Source organism: Palaemon carinicauda, chromosome 40, assembly GCF_036898095.1.
Source record: "Palaemon carinicauda isolate YSFRI2023 chromosome 40, ASM3689809v2, whole genome shotgun sequence".
Lineage (NCBI taxonomy): Eukaryota > Metazoa > Arthropoda > Malacostraca > Decapoda > Palaemonidae > Palaemon > Palaemon carinicauda.
This window is the reverse complement of record NC_090764.1, coordinates 25,200,396-25,220,395: the sequence shown is the minus strand read 5'-3', so window position 1 is coordinate 25,220,395 and position 20,000 is coordinate 25,200,396. Positions and strand designations below refer to the sequence as shown.

General features: G+C 33.1%; 1 long non-coding RNA gene across 3 annotated transcripts in view; it reads left to right on the top strand.

Moving 5' to 3' along the window:
* The window catches only part of LOC137632001 (uncharacterized), a 494,817-nt gene that overhangs the window by 316,587 nt on the left and 158,230 nt on the right, over positions 1–20,000 (top strand). For all 3 annotated transcript variants that reach the window (XR_011041987.1, XR_011041986.1, XR_011041988.1), the window contains one exon: positions 3,210–3,360. This is a non-coding gene — a long non-coding RNA (uncharacterized lncRNA). The remainder of the gene's footprint in view (positions 1–3,209; positions 3,361–20,000) is intronic.

Genomic DNA, 20,000 nt, shown 5'->3' with positions numbered 1-20,000 from the left:
AAGGCTGCAAGTTTCTGCTTTCACTATTCAAATCCTCTAACATCTTTTGTAATTCCTCCCATGATTCACAAAACTCAACTGTCATCTGCAAATCTTAATTTGTTAAGGTATTCCCCATTGATATCAATTCCTACATTTTTCCAGTCTAAATTTTTATAAACTACTTCTAGACATGCTGTGAATAATTTAGGAGTGATGGGGTCTCCCTGTCTAACTGCTTTCTCAATCGGAATTTTCTCACTAGGATTGCTGTACTTCCTGTATAGATATCTTCAAGTGTTCTAACACCAGATTCTTCAGTTCCTTGTTTTTGAAGGTCTTTCATTACTGCAGATGTTTTGGCAGAATCAAAAACTTTCTCATAGTTTATAAATACCATACATAGTAGTCTAGCTGTCTTTCCATTGGGCCTAATATGATCTTTGTAAATATTTTATAATATTACGGAGAGTAAAATCATTGGTCGGTAATTTTTCAGGTCTTTTGTGTCTCCCTTTTTGTGAATTAGTATAATGAAGTTTTTCCAAGCTTTAAGTATAGAGCGGATTTGCAGACATTTGGCGTAGAGTTCAGCCAGTTTTACTACTATGAAATTTCTTCCATCTATTATTTAATAAATTGTTATGACATCTTCTGCTGCTTTGCCTCTTGTTATGCCTTTTAATGCTTTCTTTACTTCTCCTACTGTTACGTTTGGTACCGCCTCAGGTGTTTCATTATTTCTATTGTTGAATATATTTCTTATATCACTATTGTATAGCATTGTATAGAAATTCCATCCAATTCTTATCACTTCAGCTCTATTGTAGATAATCTTTTCATTTTCATCCTTTAAAGGAAGAATCTGTTGGCGTCCTGTTCAAAGTCTTCTTTTCATCGATTTGATGCTTCTTCCTTTCTTTAGTGTTTCTTCAATTTTGGTCTGATTGTGTTTAAGAGTATCTAGGGTTTCTAGTTTATTTATTGTTATGGATAGTTCTGCTAATTGTATTCCGTCTCTCTTGGATTTAACCATCATTTTCAATCTTCTCCTTATTAGGTGTTTGTTTTTTTCTGATAGATTTCCATGATCTTGTTTAGGAACTCTTCCACCTACCTCTCTTGCTGATTCCAATACAAATTTTGTTAAATCACTGTTCATTTCATCCTTAATTGCTTCCATTCCATCATGTAGCTAGGAGTACATATTTTGTATTTCTAAACTAAACTCATCAGATTTTTACTCTTATTAAAGGAGTGTTTATTTTCTTTCTTAAAATTAATTTCACTTTCTCTTTCCTTAGTTCTAAAAAATATTTCTTCTCACTATTCGATGATCGCTTGACTTTAACTTGTTTAACACTTATATATATATATATATATATATATATATATATATATATATATATATATATATATATATATATATAGATATATATTGCAGTTTTGTTATTTTATTAGGGCGAAATAGATCAGCAAAATGGTAATAGATAAGGTGCCTAGGTTCCAGAGGGGAAACCATTGTCAAGTTTTTTTTTTCGAACTTAAGCTTTTGTGACTTAAACCATCGATAGATCTTTGTATTTTCTTACCCCCTTAGACTTCTGACAGGTAAACCTCTCACTCGTCCACGATTATATCATGAGTTACTTTCCGTTCTTCTTGGCAATGCACCATTTTTCTTATTAATAACTTCGTTTAGTGTACATTGACACATTGAATGTGCTTTAATTCTCGTAGATTTTGGTTCACATTCCTCGTATCATTGCAACGGGATTTTAATGAAGAATCGTATTAAAGGTTTATTGTTATTGTTAAATATGCATAAATAATCTGATTTATTTTTCGCCAGAATAGATAGAAATACAAATCTGGATTATTTTATTTCTTCTGTTTAGAGCTATATGCTAATCTGGGAAGATGCAAATGGAAACATAAGTAAGATATAATTGTTTTTATCAACCCCAAACATAGTTACAAACGCTAGGTCCATTAATAACACACTGAAATTATATGGATGGAAAAATTTTCGTATTTGATTCGATAATTCAGCAGTTTTGTTTATTTTTGCAGACTTTTTTTTTTTTGGGTAGACATAAAACTGAATGTGTAATAAAGTTCGTTTATAAACCACTGATAAAACTTTCCTTATTGTGTTGCTGAAAGAGTGGGAAATCTGTCCTTGAAGTTTGGTATTAATCATACTGAAAAAATATTGATCGAATTAAAAACGAAAACTTCAATACATCTATTGTAGCGTGTAAACAACCTTCACCAAAAAAGAAAAAAAAATAGTAAATAGATGGAGAGTTATAAGTAGCTATAAAAACATTGACGGAACCAAACGGTGAATCAGGTATCCATTGCAAAAGAAAAGGGTTCAGCAAAACCGGGGGAAAATTGAAAGAATAGTTTCGAACCATTATATTGTATGAAAAGCTTGTGTGTTTGTTTTTTATCTTTTAGAACAATATACGCTTCAGGTATTGTCTGTCTTTGTTCACTCGGTGCCAGTTCATCAATCTATTTTGGGAGTTTAAAAAGGGCTCTCGCTTCATTGGAATAGTGTTACATTTTAACCTTCCTTGTCGAGATTTAGTGTATCCAACAACTTTAAAGAATTCGAGAAATTAGCTGGCGATTGATGCTATGGATAATTTGTATATCTTATATATACATAAATTTATGCATGCTTAATTATATATGGATACACATATGTGTGTGTATATATATATATATATATATATATATATATATATGTATATACTAACTACATACAGTGGGTATGTATGTGTGTATATATATTTATATTTTTTTATATATATATACACTGTATATATATATATATATATATATATATGTGTGTGTATATAATACTGTATATACTTGTGTGTATACGTATATATATATATATATATATATATATGTATATATGTATATATATATATATATACATATATATATATATATATATATATATATATATATATATATATATATATATATATATATATATATATATATATATATATATACTCTCACAGAGTAAATGCATGTACGTCAAATATTTACCGGTATATGTGTCTGTGTGTATATATGTATATATACATATATATATAATATATATATATATATATATATATATATATATATATATATATATATATTATATATACACATATTCATATATATACAGTATTCATATTCATATTTATATTTTGAATTCACAGAATATCGACAGACTAAACAATTTGTGACGGCCAAACTGAAGATGTCAATCCAGTCTAATAAAAGATCATCTGTATGGTGGATAAAAGAGGAGATAAGAGAGTATCCATCATCACCAAACCAAACAATTATTCATAGAAATATCTAATACAGGTAAGTTTACACTTTTTTGGTATAAGCAAATGAGATATACAGTATAGTGTTTATTTTGCGGGTGGAAGATAACTCATGAAAATCTTATTTACGTGGTATGAAATTCAGAAAGTCATATAAATGACATTTTATAGCATCCACTTAGAGACAAGGGAAGCAATGAATAACACTTTGAATTTCCCTTCAAGGAATGCTTTTTTTAGATATCTTGAACGTTTTTATGAGAATAATATAAGGGTAGTTTCTGAATATACAGTAATTGTATATTAAAAAAACATTGTAATGGAGAACAGCTCTGGAAACGACAATGCGATATATTTTAATACATGTTTAGAGTGTAATTTATTTTGCATCGGTCAAACATTTACTGGCATATCTTTTACCCAAACTATGTAAAATGGCTGTCTATAGTGACATTTTGTGTTTTCTGTGATAAATTGGAGGGCCGCCAGATGCTTCATTGAGGGTCACATGCGGCCTTAGGGCTGCCGGTTTTACACTCCTGCTATTGGGGCTTCGTTAATAATGATTTGACCAAGGCCTATAGATTCTATAGACCTTGGATTTGGCTGTCCTTTGGTACGACTCGTGTCTTAGTATCTCAACCGTGCTCGTGTCATAGAATCGGTCGCTCGAAGTAGCCTTATCCATATTAATGATTTTGCCTAGGGCAAAGAAATTTTGTGTAATACTTTTTAAATACCTGTACCTAAGGTCTTAGTTCAAATCTAAGTCATGGCCTGTTTTCTATTAAACCTTTATTATCCTATTTTCGTAAATCCAACTTATATGATTGCTAAGGGACCACCTTCTCTATATTAATGTTCTCGTACGCACACATACATACACACACGCATATATATATATATATATATATATATATATATATATATATATATATATATATATTATGTGTGTGTTATGTCTGTCATTCTTTCTGTAAGTAACATTCTCGATTATCAGTGCTTATTGAAAAAATGCATTTTAGTGTCAAGGACAAAATGATAGTCACGTCGTTCTTCATATCCTGCAACCTATTCACATTTAGTATCTGAAATGTCATTTAAAAGGATTAAATCCAGATTTTTCTGGGAAAAGCCATGACCTGTCATTTATCTCTTGCAATATTTTTTCACTTTCCTTTTCTCTGCATTTTATTTGACCTTTTATCCCTACTCCTGTCCTCTCCCCCTCCCTCTATCCTTGTAAATCACTTCCATGTCACACAGGCCTATGAATCCCCTTGACACTTGGAGCATAAATTATCCTTAAGGGAGATGAAACGTGACGTTTTACGCGTATCTGGATTCCAGTAAAGTTTCTGGGTTTTTCTTTTGCGACTGGGTTCAGATAAAAGTACATAAATGTTTGTTGCATATTCACTTATAATGTTTAATCACTCATGTCTTGACAAGTTTTAATTGAAATAGTTTCCCAGGCTTGAGTGAATTTTACCCTTTTCTGGTCTTAGCGTTATGTCTTGTCATAGCTCTCTTGGGAAACAAGAATCTTGTCTCGCTTAGTACGCCTTCTCGATAAAGAATAAGTAGATCTATATTTTCTCAAGTATATGGTTTTAACAAGATTAAGTTTCGTTTGATTTCATACCTGTCAGAACATTCTTCCGTTTTAATATCGATTAACTCTCCTGATCCTGTATAGCTATTTTTATAGGTTTCTCTACATCATTATATTTTCATATGTAGTATAACAATAACTCGTACCCCTTCAAATAGGCGTTTGTTCTAAATTACTGGTATAGGTATAGTACAATAATTCTTTTAAGAAGCGCTTATTGGTTTCTATATTCCTGTCACCCATACTTGCCTTTCTCTGTGTAATTACTCATATGTATATATATATATATGCATATATATATATATATATATATATATATATATATGTATATATATATATATATATATATATATATATATATATATATATATATATATATATATATATATATATATATATACATAGTTCGATGATAAATTGCCGTCTTTCATGAAGACATTCACCTCGACGGTTGCAAGATATGTTTATGTTTTTGCTTTTGTTTCTTTCTCCGTCAGTCATATTTATAAGATTTCGTGTCAAAACATTTATTTCTTTAAATAAGTTTAATGTTGAATCTACATTCGATTATTCAATAAGACAAACTTTGTACTCTACTGTATGTTGCCGGAGGCTAAAGAATACAATATCGCTTCACACTTATTTAGTTGGCATGATAAATAAGAAATGGAAATCAAGTTAGCAGTGGATTACATGAACTAGAATAAAGTAATGGCATTGCTCTTCACACCACTTAACAATTGAGGGAAATTGGGTATTATTGCTTTTCATTTCAATTCTACTTTTAGTGACCGATAGTGACTTGTTGCCAATAGAAGGCTATAGTGTTAAAACCTGTGGTAAAATGAAACGGATTATCTTTCAAATAATACTGCTCAGAATTTATGTAGATCTAACAAACGAGCTATAGACTGGTTCTTTGGGTTGATAAATTACATACTTAGAACTTTTTGTTAAGTAGGAACAATACAAATCTTAATGAAATGGAAGAATTCCATCATAAAAACATAGTCCCAGCAACTACTGTGGAAGTTGCAGTGAAACCTCCATAAAATAGTAATATGATAAAATTATTGAGGAAGATAATATAGGCTAATCAAGGGGGCGGGAATAAATCCTGCTAACGAAAATTGATATTGCAGAAGCTTTGAATAGATACTGATATCAATTACTGAATGTCATCTGCGTGAACTAGAGTGAAGAGATGTTTACCCCATTTGTAAACTTCTCCACTATTGGAGGAGCTTCCTGACGTCTCACTTGTGTTAAAATCCATTACCTCCAATTTAGATGGGTCTGGCCTAGGAAACTACACCTATTCTTATACTTTGATACGCACCACATAGTGAACTTAGGTATTAAGTAATAATTGAAAAATTTAGGTAGTTTTATAGAATATACACTTCAAAACATTCAGCTTATCCAATGCTTTGATAAAAGGATGTTGCTGAAATGCTATGTATAACGGCTCAGAATTACGTAGTAGCTTGCCGAGAGAAATTGTAATAATGATTTGACGAGGGAGAAATTTTAAGAAATATAATATCAAAACTGAGTACATTTTCTTAGTCTTAGTGGCTAAAGAGTATGTTGTTAATCTTCTCCCTTCTGAAATATGATAGTTTGCCAATTCTCATAAAATTTAGTCTTCACATCAACATTAGGTCAGGAAGTTAACATTTGCGGAAACCACAGTTATGCATGAAAACTCTCCAACATTACTTATAATCAAATTTTGTTGGAAAAAGATAGTGTTGGAATCAGTAATAGCTTACAGGTAAATATGTAGCAATGGGATTTAACCCCGAAATATAGATAATTAATCATTGTTTTAATAATTTTTAAAATAGGTTTCTGGGTCAGTAATCCCAGATTGTCTTCATCTGGAGAAATCAGGTTATCTGATATCTCGTTGTTACGAATATGGAGAAATCACAGTGGGGAAGTTATTTTGAGTCCCTTGGCTATTCTATTAGAATAGATGAAACGGAAGCCTTTTTTTATAATATATGTGATTCATTCATCTCTGATTTTTTGCTCCACTTTTCGTAAATATGAAAAATTCTAAAAATGTACATCATCGTTGGATTTTTTGACATTATAGTTCATAATGCTGTTCCTCCAGTCATTGAAACTTTTCAAAATACAGGTACAATGTACTTGTAATTTTTGTTTCGTTTGTGTTGTCTAAGAGGACATCAACTAATTGCTCTGTTTGGTGAAATAAGATTTTGCTCCTATTCCATAGATTTATTTTGGCTCATCAATTATCATTGTGCTAGTAATGTTTAGGAGCCTCACTTTTCATCTTGAGATTTTCACTTGGTTACTCGACATGAAATTAAATGAACAGTTCTTCAAATAGCTGATCACGTTTATTGAGCTAATGCAAATTTATGAAAACTTGTCTGCAGCTGTTTGTTGTGAGAACAGGTTTTGAAAAATTATATAAAAGAGAATTTTATGGGCTGTCAGGATTTTGTTACTCACAGAATTCATGATATTTTTATTAATATGACTGTGTCAGAGAAGCTGATGTTAGCTGCAACCCCAAGCGAACGATTCATTCCAGTGAACTCGCCTGTCTGTATTAATTAAAGCTGTCAAAGCTGGTGGTTAGGAGGTATTTGCCCGGGAGGTTAAAGTTTACTGTAAAACATTTATTCACATGGTTTTATATTATTCATGAGAAACTTCTTGTCATACTTTAGCATGAATACACAATCATATAGATCAATAAGATGAGGTCATTAACATGCAAATCAGTGTTCTTAAGAGACACACACACACACACAAATATATATATATATATATATATATATATATATATATATATATGTATACATATATATATATATATATATATATATATATATTACATGTGTGTATATATATATATATATATATATATATATATATTTATATATTTACATATGTATTTGTATATATATGTGAATATATTTATACGTATATATTATTTTTGTGTACACTATATATATATATATATATATATATACACACATATTTACATATAAAGATGGTGTATATTCTTTATTCAGTACTCATATTGTTCATTTCCTTATTTCTTTTCCTCACTGGGCTATTTTTCCTTGTTGGGGTAGTCAAGCATATAGCACCCTGCTTCCCAATTGGTGTTGTAGGTAAGCTGGTAATGAATATAATAATGTTAATAATTTGCCGTTTTTTAACTGTCCCCATCCTCTCGTGCATCAGATGCCAACACCAGCCATTCCACAGTCTATACATGAACCATTTTCCTATCATTGAATTTTAAAGCTGCACCCATTGTTTTTTTTTTTATTTGACCTCTCTCTTTTCTCCATCCATAACCCCTTTGAACAAGCATGTGAACAGGAGACATCTGTATGAGACGCCAGTTGGGTGATAACTGAGAGGCGAGGTGAATGCAACTAACTTTATTTCAACAGACTGCGAGCTTTTATAACAACAGTTTCAGTGGAAGGTGGTCACAACAATTTGAACAGATCAATTCAAGAATAGACAGGCTTAAACCAGTTCTGTTAACAGAGAGGTTTAGAGCAAGATTTACAATAAAAAAGAAAATACCGTGTAAAAGGGCATTACGGTGGCTTGATAGTGTCATTTCGCTTGAAAACGTCCATTGCCGAATGCAGATCTGTCGGTATGTGTTGCTTAGCTTTAGGTTTGTAAGTCTGGCTGCTTAGAGCAAATTTTCCACAACGTGATGTAGGCGCTGGAGATTGTTGGAGGAGGTTGCAGACGGAAATAATTTTGCAGAGACGACAAACAGGTTGCCATGTACCATTTCAGCTGCCAAGAAATCCAGGGTGTCTTTAGGAGTGGTATTTAGTCCCAGTAGGTCCCAGGGGAGCTTGGTAGACTAGTTGGAGTCCTTGCAGCGTGACATCAAAGTTGCTTTGAGGGTGCGATGAAAACGTTCAACCATTCTGTAGGCAGCAGGGTTGTACTCGGTTATCTGATGTTGGGTGATTCCCAGGAGATACGTAATGATATCCACAGTTGAGAGGTGAAAGTGGTACCCATCAGAAGTAATATGCTCAGAGATACCAAATCTCGCTATCCATCCTGAGAGTAAGGCAGATGTACATGAGGCGGACATTGCAATATCCATGGGAATGGCGTTAGGACAAGGTGTGGAGCAATCAATGATGGTAAACAGGTAACAGTGTCCTTGTGATGTGGATAGGTGACCTAGAACATCGATTTGAATGTGGGCAAAGGGCCGTTGAGGTTGAGGAAAGGTACCCACTCCTGAATCCGTGTGTCAATGTACTTATGAAGTTTGGCATGAAGTACAGATTACTAAGGATCCTTAGTAATTCTATGCCAAATGAACTTCGACTTCAGTAGCTCTGCATTAGAACGGTGTAAGGGATGTGAAAGGCCATGAATGGAATTAAACACCTGTCAGCACATGGGAGCAGGTATCCATGCTCTAGATCTACCAGTGCTGACGTCACAGAGTAGGGTGGCGATGTACTTGTTGAGAGGGTTTTCCTCCCAACGGATGGATGTGCAGGATGTCCTAAATGCTTGGTACCTGGATCTTTTCGTGGAGCTTCTGTCAAGATGTTGTAATCCAATCCCAGGTGAATAGTGGCCAATATTTTTTGAAAGGGTATTGGCAATGGGATTCATTTTTCCAAAGACGTCTTTAAGGGTATAATTGTATTCAGACACGACGGAGAGATGTTGACTTTACTGGGCGAACCAAGAGTTGGAGTGTTGAGTGAAGGCATGCACGAGAGGTATGTGGTCTGTGTGAATGCCGAAGGCGTACCTTCCAAGAAGTGGCAAAAGTGCACCGCCAGCAATTCACAGTCGAATGTAGAGTAGCCGGATTCCGCCTTGGATAGTTTTCTACTCTACAAGGCCAATGGGTCGTGTGAGCCGTTGACCACCTGCTCGAGTATTGCCCTAATAGTGGCATCGGTAAAGAGAAGGAGAGGTACGTGTGGCACGGGAAAAGTGAGAGCAGCAGCGGTTGATAAGGCATTCTTTGCGTTACAGAAGGCCGCTTCTTGAAGGGGACCCCATTGCAGGTCTTTTGGCTTGCCCTTAAAGGGGGCAAGAGTGGTGGCGATGGCTGGCAGGAAACGGTGATAATAGTTGATCATGCCCAAGAAATCTTATAGTGCTTTGACGGTCGAGGGCGTGGAGAAATTCTGAATGGCTGCTACCTTCTCGGGTAGCGGGTGGACTCCTTCAAGAGTGATGCGGTGCCCTAAAAATTATACTTTGTTGGCGCCAAAAGTACACTAGTCGTACCGGACTGCAAGGCCGTTCTGTTGTAAGCAATCGAGGATGATGTGCAGATGATGGAGGTGTTTTTCTTTGGAGGAAGAGAACACATGTCTGTCGTCCACATAACATTCACAAAAGGGAGGTCCCCTAAGATACTGTCCATGAGATATTGAAGAGTAGCCCCCAACATTACGAAGGCCAAATCAGAAGTAATTGAAGGCGTATGTACTGAATAGGATGGTGTTGACGGTCTTGGGGATGTCTTCTGTGTTCATGGGTACCTGATAATACCCCTTCTGGAGGTCGAGCATGAAGAAAACCTTCGATTTGTGCAAGTAGGAGGTCACATTGGCGATGTTTGGGAAGTGGTAATTATCAGGTTCTGTCTGCATGTTCAGGCACCTGAAATCTCCACACAGACACAGAGAGCTATCTTACTTCAGAACGATGTGTAAAAGTGACAACCATTGGCTTGAGACCTATTGGCAAAGGCTCATTTCTTCCATTTCAGCAAAAGATTGTTTACCGGCTGCTGAATGATCCGGTGGAAGACACCTGAATCTGGCAAATACTATGAGCATGGTGATAGACACCGTATTTGGTGGGAACCGTTTGATGAAGTTCTGGACGGAAAACATCCGAGTACAACTTGAGGAGGTGGCCGTAAGCATCCGTGGTGCGCTGATGTGGCGAGCAATCTAAGGGGATAGGATGGAGAGGTGTCGAGGTTGAGGAGTACGAATCCGCATTGACTAATTTTCGGTGAACAACATCAACCAGGAGGTGGAAATGTAAATGGAAATCCACAGTGAGGATTAGCAATATGACGTCAGCAACGAGAAACTTCCAAATATATGTAATGCTTCCAAACGATAATGTGATGGTTTCATAACTGATGGTGGGTATCGCAGATCCGTTGGCAGCTACCAGGTGGACGTCAGGAGACTTAGACGGAGTACGTCGTGTGCTGGGGAGTGGCATTGCCAGAAGAGAACGGCAAGCACCCGTCTCTACCAAAAATTGCACGCCCGTACTTGCATCATGTAAAAAGAAAAGATTAGTGACGGGAGGCCACCGCCACAAGCGATGTCCTACTCGTATGTTTTTTTGCCACTGTCAACCATTGCACATTTCTTCGCAGCAACTCCGAATTTGGAGTGACAGTAGCATAACTGTGGCCGATAGGCATCACTAAGTGGCTGGACGTTGGTTGGGGTGTAGGCGAGCGGTGGTATATGGGGGTAGTGGGCAACGTTTTCACTGCTCTGGCACATCACGTGGTCGGCGTCTGTATCCTACCATATTTCCATCAGCTTCGGTCAATGTTGAATAGTTGTCCACTTCGTCTTGAAAGGGTGAAGTGGCTGTTCATAAGGGTGTCGACTTTGGTCATCAGGTCCTTCATGAGCTAAATATCGACATCAGGGATGGCAGCACGTACAGGTTCAAGTAGCCGCTGTACCCAAAGGGCACGAAGTAGATTCCCTTAACGAGGAGAGCCGTCTACCGCAGGTTACAGGTGAGCAATAATGGTCATTTCCCTGAGTGGGAGCGAAGCCTTTTGGTTCCCCAACGGTTGTTGAGAGAACTGAAAATGTTTTGCTGTGTGGGCAGCCGTTGATGGCGAGTACTGCTCCAGGAGATATGATTTGTGGGCACTGTATGATATTGGGGTGTCCCTTTGCTCACATAGCTAATCGGAGATTTCCGAGAAAGTGTCTTCGGGAATCGCCGCGAGAACATAATCTGCTTTGTTGCTTAACAGAGCCATGCCCTTAATGGGAAACTGGCCCTAAGCACGCTGGAACCAGGGGAATGCTCCTCTGCTTGTGAAGCGCGGTAGTTTCATTAAGGCAGATTCAGTGGGCGGTATCTTCAAACATTAGGGGGCAGCAGTGAGGGGCCAGGCGGGAGGAAGGTAACACTCCTCTGATCACTAATATACGAGGCGCCAGTTGGGGTGATACTAAGAGGCGAGGTGAATGCAACTAACAGTTTCAGTGGAAGAGGGTCACAAAAACTCAAACAGATCCATTAGAAAATAGACAGGCTTAAACCAGTTCTGTTAGCAGAGAGGTGTAGAGCGAGATGTACAATAAAAAGTAAAATACTGTTGCAATATACGTGTGGGTGTGTATAACACTGGCAATACACTGCCACATAAGCCTGGTAACTCGCCTGCCTACACAGCATAACATTTTTTTCTTTCTATCTTTTGTAAAGGCCTCTAAAATTTCTTAATTACATATGTTATGTTTTATTGCATTCCATTTGTATTCATAACTTTTTAAGGTCTGTGCATAGGAAAGGCAATTTCTTCCGTTCACTTTCAAACTTCTCGCATAACTATTTAAAATAGAAAATAGATGTGACACATGCATTCTTTTCCTATCGGCCGCTTCATGACGAAAATGGTTGGGCATGGGCGATAGCAGTCGTTGCCACATTAGATAATCCCTCTCCCGTTGTATGGTATATGAAGGAAGCAAAAGTTATACAGTTTTTTTTCCAATTATTAAATGCCCTCAGTTTACTAACTTTTATCAGCAATAAAGCAAAATTTATCTTCTCAAACGGGGAAAATAAATTTTACAGCCCTGCTAATTCCTATCTTAAGATGTTAAGAGTTGACCTGCGAGCATAAAGACATGGAATGGCTCGTCTCCACCCACGGTTGAGATACTTTACATAGGAGGAAAGAAAGGCCTCCAGGCCTCCATCGGGGTTAAATCGCGATTAAATCCCCCACTGGGAAAGGTCGTTGCTTAATTGTCCTTCATTCTTCCCAATTTTGAAATTGTTTTCCAGGCCTAAAATGGGTTTGATTATGGCAAACAAGTGAATCATACAGTATATATGGTTGGTTCATTTCCCAATTAATTTCAGATATACCACCATCTTCGATTATATTGATTTACAATGCTTATTACAACTCTTTCTAAAACGGCAAACCACCCACTGTATGCGATGGAAAGGCGGATATCGAAAACTTTCTTTCATTACTAATAAATATAAATTCAGCTCCTAAAATTAATTTACTAAGATAAATGACGAATGGTTACGTAAAAGTTTTGCATATATAACAAGTGTATTAATAAATCTATATATACAGTGGTCCTGGCATTCTTTTGTATCATCATAAATATGACATACATAACCCAAGTAATAAACTATTTCTTTTGACATACTTTTACGAAGACGATAAAACATAAGTTGATATTTTTAATTGGGCATAGCATTCATGCGAAAGTATATTAGATTTTGATAATGAAAGCAGATACCAAAACAAAGGAGAAAACAATGAAATATTTGGAATTTATTACAAAGCCACGATTAATTCTGTTTAGAAAAGACGTTTTGAGCATAAAACACGTTATGAATGCTCTGAATGGAAAAAAAAGGTGGCTACTATAAACAGAAGATATATTAAATAGCCAATGATAATTCTGCCTGTTTACCTATGTATGGTTGTGACACGTTCTATCTTCATATACTTAAATAATATGTAAAATTCTCTCTCTCTCTCTCTCTCTCTCTCTCTCTCTCTCTCTCTCTCTCTCTCTCTCTCTCTCTCTCTCTCTCTCTCTCTCTCTCTTATATATATTTATATATATATATATATATATATATATATATATATATAAACACATATATATATATAAACACATATATATATATATATCATATATATAATATATATATTATATTCATATATATATATATATATATATATATATATATATATATATATATATGTGTGTGTGTGTGTATGTGTAGAAAAATGGTAGAGTTTATGCGAGCTTGGAATTAACAAATATATGTAGGCAATTCAACGGAAAAAGAAGTAGACCTAAATTGACAGTGGGGAAGTTCTGTTTAGAAAAGACGTTTTGAGCATAAAACACGTTATGAATGCTCTGAATGGAAAAAAAGTGGCTACTATAAACAGAAGATACATTAAATAGCTAATGATAATTCCGCCTGTTTACCTATGTATGGTTGTGACACGTTCTATCTTCATATACTTAAATGATATGTAAAATTGTAAAATTCTCTCTCTCTCTCTCTCTCTCTCTCTCTCTCTCTCTCTCTCTCTCTCTCTCTCTCTCTCTCTCTCTCTCTCTCTCTCATATATATATATATATATATATATATATGTATATATATATATATATATATATATATATATATATACATATATATATATATATATCATATATATAATATATATATTATATATACATAAATATATATATATATATATATATATATATATATATATATATATGTGTGTGTGTGTGTGTGTGTGTGTGTGTGTGTGTGTGTAGAAAAATGGTAGAGTTTATGCGAGCTTGGAATGAACAAATATATGTAGGCAATTCAACGGAGAAAGAAGTAGACCTAAATTGACAGTGGGGAAGTTCAGTAGCACAAGATAATCCCCAGAAGAGCAACACCCTTCCAAAAAAGATCTACTATATTGCTCCCATGAGATATTCGGACGCGGATTAAAAGAGTAAATGGTCACGGTAGGCCTTTAAACATTCCAGAGAAGTACATTTGGCCACATAAGGAACAATGCCTATATTGCCTTGTAGGAGCCAATAGCATATAGTTTCTTCAATAGAACTGATTTATTGAGAGGTATTGTTTACATTTTATATGGTGCCGGTAAAGTACCTACTGTACATATATACATATATTTGTAGAACAATATTTCGGAAGAAAACAAGTTACCTGTGAGAACCTAAACTCTCTGAGGTGTTCATGTGGGCGGAAATCATATCCCATTAGCCAGGTGTGGTGCCATAAAGGGTCATTTCAGATGTCAGGTGATATTTTTTATTTTTTTATTTTAGGCCTTCCGATACAATCTCTTTATATTGATATGCGTTTATCCTATTTTATTTTTTAAACTTCTCCATATAAATAAAGAAACAAATATACATATATACCTACACACAAGTAAATTTTACAAACTCTCGCTTTAATCGTAGCTCATGTATCATGCCTTTCCTCGGCAAGCTCTTCCAATTTATTTCTTGATAAACTAGCTTTTTTAGCTAGATACATTCAAATCCATATTTATGCTCCCCTTCCTCTCCCATTTCAACAACGATATATCTCTTCGTTTAGATATACATGTAGAAATTATTCTTTAGAAGTTACCCCAAGCATAGTAGAAAATTAATTCAACCCCTTTTTTCCTTGCCAAGAGTCCTAAATTATAATCCTTGATATCCATTTTTTTGTCAATAATCATGATTATTTATAGAGACATTCCCGTAAAATATCCTTCATTCTCTATTTGGCGATTTTGCATCTCAAAAAAAAAAAAAAAATATCATATTGACTTTTCATTCAAATCTCAGATCAACTACTCATTCATAGTTTCCAAACCTAGCCAGTGAAAGATTCTGATTCACCCAGAGATATTTTCGTGTGCTCTTATTCTTTTCTGTCCCTGGTCTATATATTTATAATACGTGTATCAATTTAATCCGACACTAAATCTTACCTCACAATCCTCTAACTGAAAGGCTAAATCACTGCCAGAACTTTGCTCAGACAGCCTCTATAACGTTTACAATGCTTCCAGAAGATTAAAATTACTGTCAGATCTCTGCTCAGACAGACTCTATACCTTTTTCAATGTCTTACTGCCACCACAGTCACCATGCTTTCCTCAGCTTCTCCAGGCAGTCACTTTATTTTCTATAATGCTGTCACTTGTTTGATTAAACATGCATAATGAGGTCTTATGGTTTTAGGTATAAATTTAATTGTCCGTTATGATCATGTGAATGATAGTTAAAATGAAACCTAAAAGTAGAACATAAATTAGGTCGGTTTACAAATATCTTATCATATACTCTATCTTATTCAAACACAGATAGCAATTTATAAGTCCGCCGCATGAATCACATCACACTCCACTATTATGTTTCGTGCCGTAGATCCATAAATTTTCTTGAAAGAGAAAACTGTTTGAAGTAATACTGTATTTGGTACGAGAGACTCAAAAGCAAAAGATCCAAAGGTTTTGGACTAAAATCTATAAAAAGTGCTCTATAGTTATTTTGTGTGTTGAAAATTTGCATTGAACATTATGAATCCCTTTTATCGAATATAATAGCATTTAAAAATATCCTATTTATGCATTGTGCACGAGCCAAGTAAATGTTTGAACAACTGAGCATCTGAGAGAGAGAGAGAGAGAGAGAGAGAGAGAGAGAGAGAGAGAGAGAGAGAGAGAGAGAGAGAGAGAATGATAATAATAATAAAATAGTAGCCATGTAATTGTAGTGATAGTTAAAAAATTCACAAATATCAAGAAATACTACAGGATTTTAGGACATTTCAGGTATTCCAAACGATGGAAGGACATTTAAAACATCCCTCGTCTTCTAAAGAAAATTCCGACACATTTTTACTTCTAAAGCATATTCTTATTTTCTCTCGGAAAGTAATTTAGTTTATTTTGTTTGTCGGAACTATGTAAAACTTCAGTATCTGAGTTTGAAAATATTAAGCGAGAATGGTGAATTATTTCAATTTCTTTTTGACGAAATGTGCAGTAGAGGTCACCTTTGTTTAATTATTGTTCCCATGAAAGAGCTGTGCTTTTTTACGGGATTCTTGTTTTTCTCTTTTCATAAAACTATATTTCATATAAGTTTTCTCTCTTTATTCTCTTCTATTTTATTGTTTATCTTTCTTTGTAGCCGTGTCATGTCCTTTGGAACTACATTCAATGCTTGTCGTTTTCTCCCTTCCTTCATAAAACCTTTTCAACAGTAAAACTGAATGGAAAAATATCCATTCTAAACTTATATAGTTAAAAAGTAAAGGAGACTTTTTTTCCCGTATGGTTTTGTTTAATGGGGGTGATTTATCAAAAGACAAAGTTCTTTTCTTTTCTCACACCAACGTTGACGACATGTGCTGGACAAATGTGACCTTTCTTTGTTATATAAATATTTGTTGCGAAATATACTGTTTTTTCCACACACATATATATATATATATATATATATATATATATATATAGATATATATAGATATATATATGTATATATATATATATATAGATATATATATATATAGATATATATAGATATATATATGTATATATATATATATAGATATATATATATATGTATATATATATATAGATATATATATATATATATATATATATATAGATATATAAATATAGATATATATATATATATATATATATATATATATATACAGTATATAGATAGATATACTGTATATATAGATATATATAAATAGATATATATGGATATATATATATTATATATATATAGATATATATATATATATATATATATATATATATATATATATTATATATAGATAGATATATATATATATATATATATATATATATATATATCTATATATTATATATATATATAGTATATATAGATATATATAGATATATATATGATATAGATATATATACATCTATATCATATATATATGTATATATATAGATATAAATATATAGATATATAGATATATGTATATATATAGATAAAATATATATATATATATATATATATATATATATATATGTATGTATATATAGAAATACTGTATATATATGTAAATATATATATATATATATATATATATATATATATATATAATATTTATATTTAGATATAATATATATAGATATATATAATATATATATTTAGATATAATATAGATATATATATATATATATATATATATATATATATATATATATATATATATATATATAGGTATATATATAGATAGATATAGATTATATATATATATAAATATATATATATATATATATATATATATATGTATATAGATATATGTATATGTATATATATATATATATATATATATATATATATATAAATATATTTATATATATATATACAGATATATGTATATGTATATATATATATATATATATATATATATATATAAATATATTTATATATATATATACAGATATATATATAAATAGATATATATATAGATATGTATATATATGTATATATATATATATATATATATATATATATATATATATATATATATATATATATATATATATGTTTCCTGAAATGAGAATAAAAGCATATGTTTTTTTTTTTACTACAAAAAATCTATCCTTTTTTCAACATTTTTTAGGGTAGGTAAATGACATAGTTAGTGTCTGAAATTTTTACAGGATATTATATTATTAATGTACAACAAAAATTTGTAAAAGAATATGCACTTGGATAATATTTAACGTTTTATAAAGGGGCAATTTTTTTTTTATTTATATATATCAAGAAATTTTTCTAGACAAATCCTTATATCCATTGCTGAGCATGGTATTTATGCATGAAAATATCAGAAATTTTATACAAAAGAGGAATACATAGAGATATGCCAGCTTATGTCGGATAAGCTCACAAAATGGCTGCCAACCACATCACCTTGGAAGGTCAAATTAGCTACCTGAAATGGAGGAAGCTGTGTCAATTTCAGTGAGTCATTTACTTTTATAATTGTTCGAGGATTTGCAGAAAAATATTATGGTAGCTAGAATGAAGTTTATTGATTATTTTTCAATAAAAAAATAAAATAATGATCAGAATTAAGTTATCATAAAGGTACAAACTTACAAAAATAGGAGAAATTATAAGCTATTTTATAAAAACATAAGGTGTAGAAGACATTCACAAACACTTTACAACAATCCTTTTTTTATACTAGCCTAAACACTACTGTACATTCGATAATTATATAAAAATTTAATATTACACAACTTACCTTAATTAGGTATTAATGGGTCGAGCTCGACCCGAGGGTATCTCAGAAATAGCACAAGGAAAAGAGCTGTGATGAAATGCGTCCTCACCCGACTACTGCGCACACTGAACTGAGGTCTCGCATGTCGATATCACTCTCAACCAATACGGATGAAAAATTATGGCCAAAAAAAAGAAGATTTTTTTTTTTTCAATCTTGGGTTGTATGCGACCCACCACACCTATCCAGGGTAACATATTGGTAAATGACAGTTGGCACAAACAGACAGCATATGTTTTTGCAGACAGCCACCTACACCATCGTCATGGTGTGTGGACCATAACCTTGTAATGTGGTGGTGAAGCATGGCTATTGTTGGTGATTTTGTTGTTAATACGTCGTTGTTACATCATAATGACCAAAAGTTTGGATATTAATACGATCTTTCCGTTACTTCTATTATGTGTGACTTCACCATTAGGTAATGCCTTTGCAGAGAATCTCAATCAGGACCAGGTACAATCTCTTGACATAATTGCATGAATACTGCAACTTTCTGGAATTTTGCTTGGGTTTCAGAGTTTGGTCATCTTAATTTGGTGTTTAGGTGAATTTCCTGGTGTGTTTTGCTTTCTTTGGACAACAATTTAATCTTCGGAACTAATGCATTAGAGATAATATGGCTACACACTGTTATCGTCTGGTAAAAACATGTGAACGATAGGTTCATGATTTGCAGAATTCTCAAGGCGTTTGATTTTACATAGGCAATAATAGGTAAAAAGATGGTGACATTGGCTGCAATCTCTTTGTGTATTGTCAATAGCTACCATACTCATTGACCATTGTTTCCATCTGTCTTTATATCTTTCAGTAAATTAGGAACATGAATTTACAGAGACAGTTGTAAGATTGGAATCAGTTGTAGAAGGGCTATGACAGTAGTTCATGTTGTTGCATTCACTTTGAGAACTATACAA